The following is an 8,576-nucleotide window of genomic DNA, read 5'->3' on the forward strand; positions in this document are numbered from 1 at the left end:
GCCAGACAGAAGATTCCTAGAGAAACAGACCCACCCTACCATGGCTGTTGGAGCCTCAGAGAAGCTCACCTGGGCCAGAGGCTCGGGATGCCAAGAAGCTTACAAACGGTAGGTAACATAAGTCCATTCCTGAACCCCACCAAGTAGATGATCTGAGGGATGCCAAGAAGGAAGCTCCTTTCTCCTTGGTTTTGGCTTTGTTTTGGAAACAGAAAGTAGTGAAATGCACGTTTAGGTCTATGACTAACTGTCATTAAGCACTTGAACTTCATTATTCCTCTTATCCTCCCTTTCCTTTCCTTGCACTTTTTGTGTGGGAGTTACTGGGCAGTGCAATGGGCTTTGTGTAGTATGGGAGGGGACAGAAAGTGGAGTAGCAAGAGGCACAGATTCTCTTTGAACTGAGGGAGCTGAACGACTCCTTGGATGGACAGTAGTTCTCTCTGCACGTCTGCTTTTATTTGGCGCTGCTGGCAGAATAGAGTCTTGTTCAGTTTTCACCTTGATAGATTTTTCTTTCTGCTGTCTCTGCATGTCTCTCTTCACTGAAGGTCTATGATATTAGCTCTATTATTTCTTCAGACATATTTTTCCCCCCATGACTTCAGGTAGAAATTCAGGCAGCTGCAATCCTGTCTCTGTCATTTCTGATGATTGATTGAACTTGTCTTCACTTTCCACCTTTGGTTTCTACCTATTTTCTTCAGACTTATTCTACTTATTCTCTTCCCTTCAAACAGATATTGAGGGCTTTGTGACCATGCCAAGGAGAAGAGGATGAAAGATGTGCCTACATATGCTGTGGTCTAAATTGTGTCCCTCCCAACCCTGCCCCAATTCATGTTGAACCCCTAACCCTCAGTGTGACTATATTTTGGAGACAGGGCTTTTAAGAGATAACTATAGTTAAATGAAGCCAAGGGGGGTTTCGGGAGGCATTGTTTTAATCAGATAGGATTGGTGGCCTTACAAAAAGAGGAACTGAGAGATCTCTCTCCACATGCATTCACTGAGGAAAAGCCATGTAAGCCCTCAGGAAGAAAGTTCTGTCTGCAAGCCAGGAAGAGGGCCTTCACCAGAAACTGACCATGCTGGCACCCTAATCTCAGACTTCTAGCTTCCAGAACTAAGAGAAAATAAATTTTTGTTATTTAAGTCACCCTGTCTGTGGTATTTGTTTCAGAAGCCTGAGCTGACTAAAACAACATAAAACTCGCATTCATGAAAATTGTGGACTCCATTCCTAGCTGTTGATTTTTCACCTACATAGATCAGTAGTGGGTCATCATTACCCTGGGCGGCTGCATCTTCAAATCCAAAACATTTGAAAAGAGAGGCAGCATGAGTTTTCATTATGAAAATAGATAGTATTCAGGCAGCAGCAACGCGGAGGAAACGGGAATGAACCGAGAGCGTAGTGACCATCATGAGCCTCCTTAACAAGCCCAAGAGTGAGATGACCCCAGAGGAGCTGCAGAAGTGAGAGGAGGAGGAATTTAACACGGGTCCACTTTCTGTGCTCACACAGTCAGTCAAGAACAACACGCAAGTGCTCATCAACTGTCGCCACAACACGAAACTCCTGGGCCACGTGAAGGCCTTCCACAGGCACTGCAACATGGTGCTGGAGAACGTGAAGGAGATGTGGACTGAGGTACCCAAGAGCGGCAAGGGCAAGAAGTCCAAGCCAGTCAACAAAGACTGCTACATCTCCAGGATGTTCTTGCACGGGGACTTGGTCATCATGGTCCTGTGGAACCCACTCATCGCCAGCAAGTAGGGGCCACCTATCTGTCGACAGAACTCACTCCGCTGGCCTATGAAGACCGCTGCCATTGGTGTTGAGAATAATAGAGCTCTGTGTTTTTTTTCTAGTGGAAAAAAAAAAAAAAAGGAAAGAAAATAGATAATATTTTGAGTAGAAATGTAGCTTTCGAGACAGGCTATTTCTTTACAACAATTTTAATTCTAGTTCTGACTCCACTATATACAAACGATGTGACCTTAGTAAGTTACTTAATCTGTTTAATTCTCAGATAATTATTCTGTGAAATGGGAATAATCGAGTATCTAATACATAGAGTAGTGGTGAGCATTAAGTAAATTAATTCACATAAATCACTGAACACAGTACTTGACACATAATAAGTACACATTAATATTTATTTTTATTTATAGGAGTAGCTAAACAGAGATGTTGATACCTACCCTACAGGGTTGATTTTTAGTTTGGTAGATCACTTGCTCGTACAGTCTTCATTAATCTGAGTTGAAGAAAAATTGCACTGGATGCCTGGTAAGAATGGAAAGACAGATTTTATTTGGGTTACTGCAGTAAAAGAGATATTTTAGTATAGAACTGAGCTCAACTTCACTGAAATAAAAGGTGGGCAGATTTTTAAGCCCAAATATGAACTAGCAGAAAAGCACTGGAGAACATTAGGTGGTAAGTTGGTGAATGTAATTTGGCCATTTGTCTTTGCTAATTGGCACTTACTGAAGTTAGGCTCTGTGATGGTACTCAAACATTATTCTGGTTGTTTCTATGAGGGTGTTTTTGGATGAGATTAACATTTAAATCAGCAGACTGAGTAAAGCAGATTGTCCTCCATGTAGGTGGGCCTCATCCAATCAGTTGAAGGCCTGAATAGAACCAAAGGCTGACTTTCCTCAAAGAAGGAAAGAATTTTCCTGCCTAGTGGTCTTTAAATTGGATCAGTGGCTCTTCTCTGAAGGTCTTCCAACTGGGACGTTGACTCTTCTTGCTTTTACAGCAGAGTCTAGCCTTCAGGTTCAAACATTGGCTCTGCAGATTTTGAACTTAACTGTCCTCCATAAACATATGAGTTAATTCTTTATAATATGCCCCCTCTCTGCCCAACGCTTTTTCCCATTCTGTTTTCCTGGAGAACCCTGATTAATATAGGCTCCTACTTTTCCACAGAGACTGTGAGATAGGAACACTATTTTTTTTGAAGATTTCATTTCAAAGGGATAGCTCTCAGGTTCTTGAGAAAGACATTCTTGGATAAATCTGGCAAAAGGCTGGGAGATGATTTACATCTCAAAAGGGCAGGAAAATAATTTACAATTGAAAGCTTTCTAAAGTAAATGCTCTAAGGAAAGGAAAGTCAGGGGTCTATAGTCAGGAAGAAATCAGTCTTAATTTCAGTTAAGCTGAGGAGAATGTTAAGGTTGTCTTGTCATGTGCAAGGCACTGTTCTGCGCATAGAGTTTCAGAACTATATTTGGTTATCAGGATATGGAGGGTATATAATTTTCATATATTTTAAAACGATTTTATATTTTAAAAATTTGTTACACATTCCCATGAACAAAAGCTTAGTTTTTCCTTAGCAAGAATAATTAGCTAAAATGAAAAGATAAAGCATTTTTTTAACACCCACTTGCAAACCAGGCCTTGCTTATAAAACCGGTTTGAGTGGCCATTTTGTGGCACTTGCCCTGTGTGTCAACATTCCAGTTTACAGCTCTGCAGAGGATATGTTAGTTGAATAAGTCAAATGAGATACATGGTCTTGGCCAGGTGTGGTGGCTCACGCCTGTAATCCCAGCACTTTGGGAGGCCGAGGTGGGTGGGGTGGATCACCTGAGGTCAGGAATTTGAGACCAGCCTGACCAACGTGGAGAAACCCCGTCTCTACCAAAAATACAAAAAATTAGCCGGGCGTGTTTGTGCATGCCTGTAATCCCAGCTACTCAGGAGGCTGAGGCAGGAGAATCACTTGAACCTGCAAGGCGGAGGTTGCGGTGAGCCAAAATTGTGCCATTGCACTCCAGCCTGGGCAACAAGAGCAAAACTCCATCTCAAAAAAAAAAAAAAAAAAAAAAAAGATACATGGTCTCCTAGTAGGATTTATGACATAGTGAATACGAAAGCATCTGGAAGTGTCTAATATGAGATGTCCCAGATAATGTCATTTAAAGTAGAAATTGAACTTGTTCCCATTTCTAGGTCCTAGGCCAACTGCTTGGCAGTACTTTACCTCTTGGGTATTGCTGCTGTAGGCTTATAATCCCTGTGTTCTTCCTCTGAGCATCTTAAGATGAGAAGCTGCTGTTCCTTCTGTGTCATCAGATCTTCAGGTGTTACTATCCAGAAATTCCATATTTTACTGGGAGGAACTCAAGGACATTTGGTGATCCTTGGAAACTGATGAGCAGGCGAGGAGATATGTGAGGGAGTAAAGGAACCAAGGATCAGCAGAAGGTATAATGGCAAAAGTTGTAAGGAGTAGGGAAGGGAAGAGAACAGCATTAGACAGTCGCTCATCAAACATGCAGCGCTAGCTGCTGTGTCTAATTGTCTAATGGCATGGGGGTCAGGGGAGGGTTGAATCCTCTCGTTGCAGCCAGGGGAGGACCAAGTGCCATGGAAATCAAAGAAGGAAATCCTTTGACTATTCCGGTTTACATAATGTTTAAAAGCAGGGGCTCTTGGGAGTCTGGTTAAAACCATTTATTTTTGTTTTGATTCTATTAACTGGCTGTGTGATCTTGGACATATCACTAAACCTCAGTTCCATTCATGAAAAGAGGATAATTAGATATACCTCATTTGGGAGAATTAAATGAGATGATGTGGGTAACTCACTGAGCACAGTGGCAGGTACAGTTATTGAGCCAAAACCAAACTACTAGAAGCAGATAGGGAAAAGGAAACCCCAATACTCCCTCTCCAGGTTTTCAGAGTACTTCCCTGCCATAATTTATGCTACCACGACTTAAGCTTTCTGCACTAAGAATAGAGTTCATTAAAGCAAATTCTCTTGTGAGGAGTGGATAGAGAAGAGTGTTGGGAACCAGCCATTTGACAGTGTTATGAGAAAGCAGGAAGTGTGTGTGGGCTTGCTTCAGCCAAGCAACTGGCTGAGGATTTGTTTTGTACCTCTGATTATTCATTTTCTGTGATACAGAAATTGCCTAAATGTTTTAATTATGTTCCTTTCATTGTATTTTAATGAGCTAATGAATTCTTTCACCCACTCCTTATCCTACAACAGGCCAATAATTATAAAACCCAGAAAAATCTTTTTAAATTGCCAGGAATAAAAAATTCAATGGAGCTCTTTCTTGGGTAATAAAATGAATGTTCTAATTTTGTTAGTTAACAAGCATCTTTGAACACCCACTGTGCAGTGAGCCCCACACAGAATGAGAGAAAAGTGGGATTAAAAAAAAAAAAAACCAGAAGACTACCTTAGTTTTACTTCAAAATGGAAGCAAACCGTCTTATCTCATCTCATCTCATTTTTTCATGCATTAGTTTACTCAGTAATCATCGATGGAGCACATAGTGTATGACCAGCACTATGCCAGGCATATTGTGATTGGATGCGGCTGGAGTATGAAATGAGAGGCAGCAATCAGAGAGACATGAGCTTGAGGTAAATGGGGCCAGATCACTGAGACTTTATATAGAATAGGGTGAAGGGCAGCCACGAATGGTTTTAAACAGAGAGTGACACTGTCAGATTTACATGTTCCATAAATAACTTTGTAATGAGAAAATGGATTAGAGGAAGAGTTACTGGTTATGATGAGATTATCATGGTTTCTCAGGAGAAAACAAAGGCAATGGAAGTAAAGATGAACACTGAACACCTGAGGATTCCTCTCTTCCTTATTTCACTTTTCTAAGAGGCTTAGATTTCAGTGAGATCTATGTGTTTCTGTGGAAGCTAATTTCACCTGTAGCTCCATAGGGGTAGAGTCCCCTTCTATGGACTGTTAGTTACACTGGGTTTAGGAGGATGAAGTGTACTGATTAGCATAGACAAAGTCACATGCCTTACCTATAGAACTGGGGATTGGTTTAGAGGTGAACATGTTAGCTAAAGGAGTCCAATCACAGTGAATGCCAACTTGTCTGGGGATTCTGTGACCAGATGCTCTCCCTGACTCTGGAAAGTCTAATGCAGATATGAGATGAGACTCACTGCAGATTTGGAAAGCAAGAGAGAAGAGGTCATTGTTTTCCAGAGTCAATTGCAGATAGATGCAGGAGCAGATGTCAGGTTCGAAGATGCTTCCAGGAGAGCCCTCAAAAACTACCAGCTTAGGTCAAGATAATTGAAATGGCTACTGAGAACACTGGTGGCAGTTCCCCCAACCTTCACTACTCTGAATTCTTCAAGGTTTGGTGTTCCCTATATTTAAACTCTTCATATCTGGCATATGTAAATGATTTTTTTTCCCTAACCAAAGCCAGACTGATACAAGGTGGTAGTTGAGTCCATGAGTGAGAATGCTATTGCTTAAGAAAATAAAGTTGGGCGGAAATCTTGAGGAATAACAATATTTGGGCATCCAGTGGAGGAAGATTAGAAAGGAGACCAAAAAATTGTCTGAAACAAAGAAAGAGAACCAGTGGAGTATGGTGTCATGGAAACCAAAATGGAAAAAAACTTTCAAGAATGAGGAGGAATTACCAAAATAAAGTAAGGGACTTAGCAAGACAATAAGCAAAGACTAGCCAGAAGGTTTGGGGAAGCTAAGGTCAAGCAAGACCTTAGAAAGAATAGTTTCAGTAAAGTGGTGCAAGCTCAAGCCATATTGTAGGGTCAACTGAGAGAAATGGCCCAGTCTGTTCACTCATGTAAAATGAAAGCATGAGTTTTGGCTGCATAACATTTAAAAAAAATATTTGTACATCTGGGAAAATTTTCTCATCTATCTCCATGTCTGAAGGTGGAAATGAGACACTCACTTCTTCCTCAACTTTCCTTGCTGCTGTAACACAGAACGTAACTTGGACTTTGTCAACCAATGACACCTGTTTGAGAGTTTGATTCAGAAGACACTGATCTGAAGAAGAAAGCCCAGTGCAACTCCAGCAAAGGTGGTTAAGTCCTCCATTGAAAATGTTTACAGTACTGTATCTTAAGAGCCTTAAGATATCCCTAGCCTTTGGTCCAGTCTCACTGCCAAAAATCAAAAATAATTATCACAAACAAAAAAGTTATACTTGCTTATGAAGATGATCATGGCAGCATTATATGTAAAAGGAAAAATTGGAAACAAACTAAGTGTTCATCCCCTTAGTGGAATGGTCAAGTAACCATGATATAGCTACTTGATAAAATATTATTCAATTTGTAGCTTTAACATTAGAGCCTATAACATCGTGGGTATTTAATAAAAGAATAAATTATAAAAGTGAAAATGATGGAGACCGTGCATGGAAAAAATATGATTTGTTGTGATAATGTTAAGTAAAAGAGAAACTGAATTATATGTATATGATTATAGCTGTGAAAAGTAAGAGTGCACAAGTGCATGGACTCTAAGAAAACTGGAAAATGAAAATAGTTGTGGTAGGGTAGTTGGTATGTGGGTGGTTTTTTTCCTTACCCCTTAACATTGTATCTTAGTCTGTTCGAGCGGCTATAACAAAATACCGTAGACTGGGTGGCTGGTAAACAGCAGAAATTTATTTCTCACAGTTATGGAGACTAGGAAGTCCAAAACCAAGGCGTTGGCAGATTTGGTGTCTTGTGAAGTCCCACTTATTAGTTCATAGGTGGCCATCTTTTTGCCATATTCTCACACTGTTGAGGGGGGATGGAGCTCTTTGGAGTCCCTTTAATAAGGGTACTAATCCCATTATTGAGGACTCCATCGTCATAACCTAATCATTTCTCAAAGGCCCCGCCTCCACATAACATCACATTAAGGATCAGTTTTCAACATACGCATATTGGGGGAAAACAGACATTCAGTCTACAGGATATTGTTACTATACTTGTTATTTATAAGTTAACTTAAAACAACGACAACAACAACAACAATAACAAAAAGTCAAATAAGTCCAGTGCAATTCCTGCCTTGCCCTGGGCTCTGACTATCCATAGGCAATTCTGCCATCTTAGTCAATTCTATCAAACAGCTTCAAAAGGAAAGCTTCTATTGATTAGCTCACCAAGCCAGAAAAATTATGACTTAGAAAGTTGGTGCTTCCATGACAATGCAATCCATCAGCACTTCTCTGGAGACTCCCACCTCCATGTACCTTCACAGAGAAATGTGAAAGAACATTGAAAAGGGGGACCCTCTCCTGGGAGCTATTCTCTCCTTTCCTGACAGCCTAAATTGGGTGTCTGAGAAGCAACAAGACCTAGAAAAGAGAAGAGGCTTTGGAGCCTCTATTAGCTGAGTTGTGTTTAGGTATGTGCAATAGTAAATCTTACTTGAGTGGCTTAAACATTTTTAAACACTTTTATTTTCCTCACTTAACAAGAAGTCTGGAGGTAGATAGTCCCAGCTGGCTTGGCAGCTCATGGAGAAGATCGGTGATCCAGGCTTTTTCTAGCCTTCATTGTCTGTGCGTGGCTTGTATGCTCCTTGATTTAAGAAGGCTGCAGCACGCCTACATTCCTGGCAGAAAGATGAGCTGCCTGCAGATTTTTACATACAGCTCCTTGGCCAGAACTGTGTCGCAGAACCACCCTTTGCTCCAAGAAACGCTGGAACATTGTTTTTTATTCTCTATTTTAGATTCTTTATTCTCTTATCTGAAAGGGGAAGTGCGATGAACATCCTCATATGATTGTTGT

The 8,576-nt window shown here is 40.8% G+C and overlaps 1 pseudogene; it reads left to right on the forward strand.

Moving 5' to 3' along the window:
• Positions 1-1,365: 1,365 nt before the first annotated feature.
• On the forward strand, positions 1,366-1,821 carry LOC466153 (small nuclear ribonucleoprotein Sm D2-like; annotated as a pseudogene).
• Positions 1,822-8,576: the final 6,755 nt, after the last annotated feature.

This window comes from Pan troglodytes, chromosome 8 (assembly GCF_028858775.2).
Source record: "Pan troglodytes isolate AG18354 chromosome 8, NHGRI_mPanTro3-v2.0_pri, whole genome shotgun sequence".
NCBI classification, from domain to species: Eukaryota; Metazoa; Chordata; class Mammalia; order Primates; family Hominidae; genus Pan; species Pan troglodytes.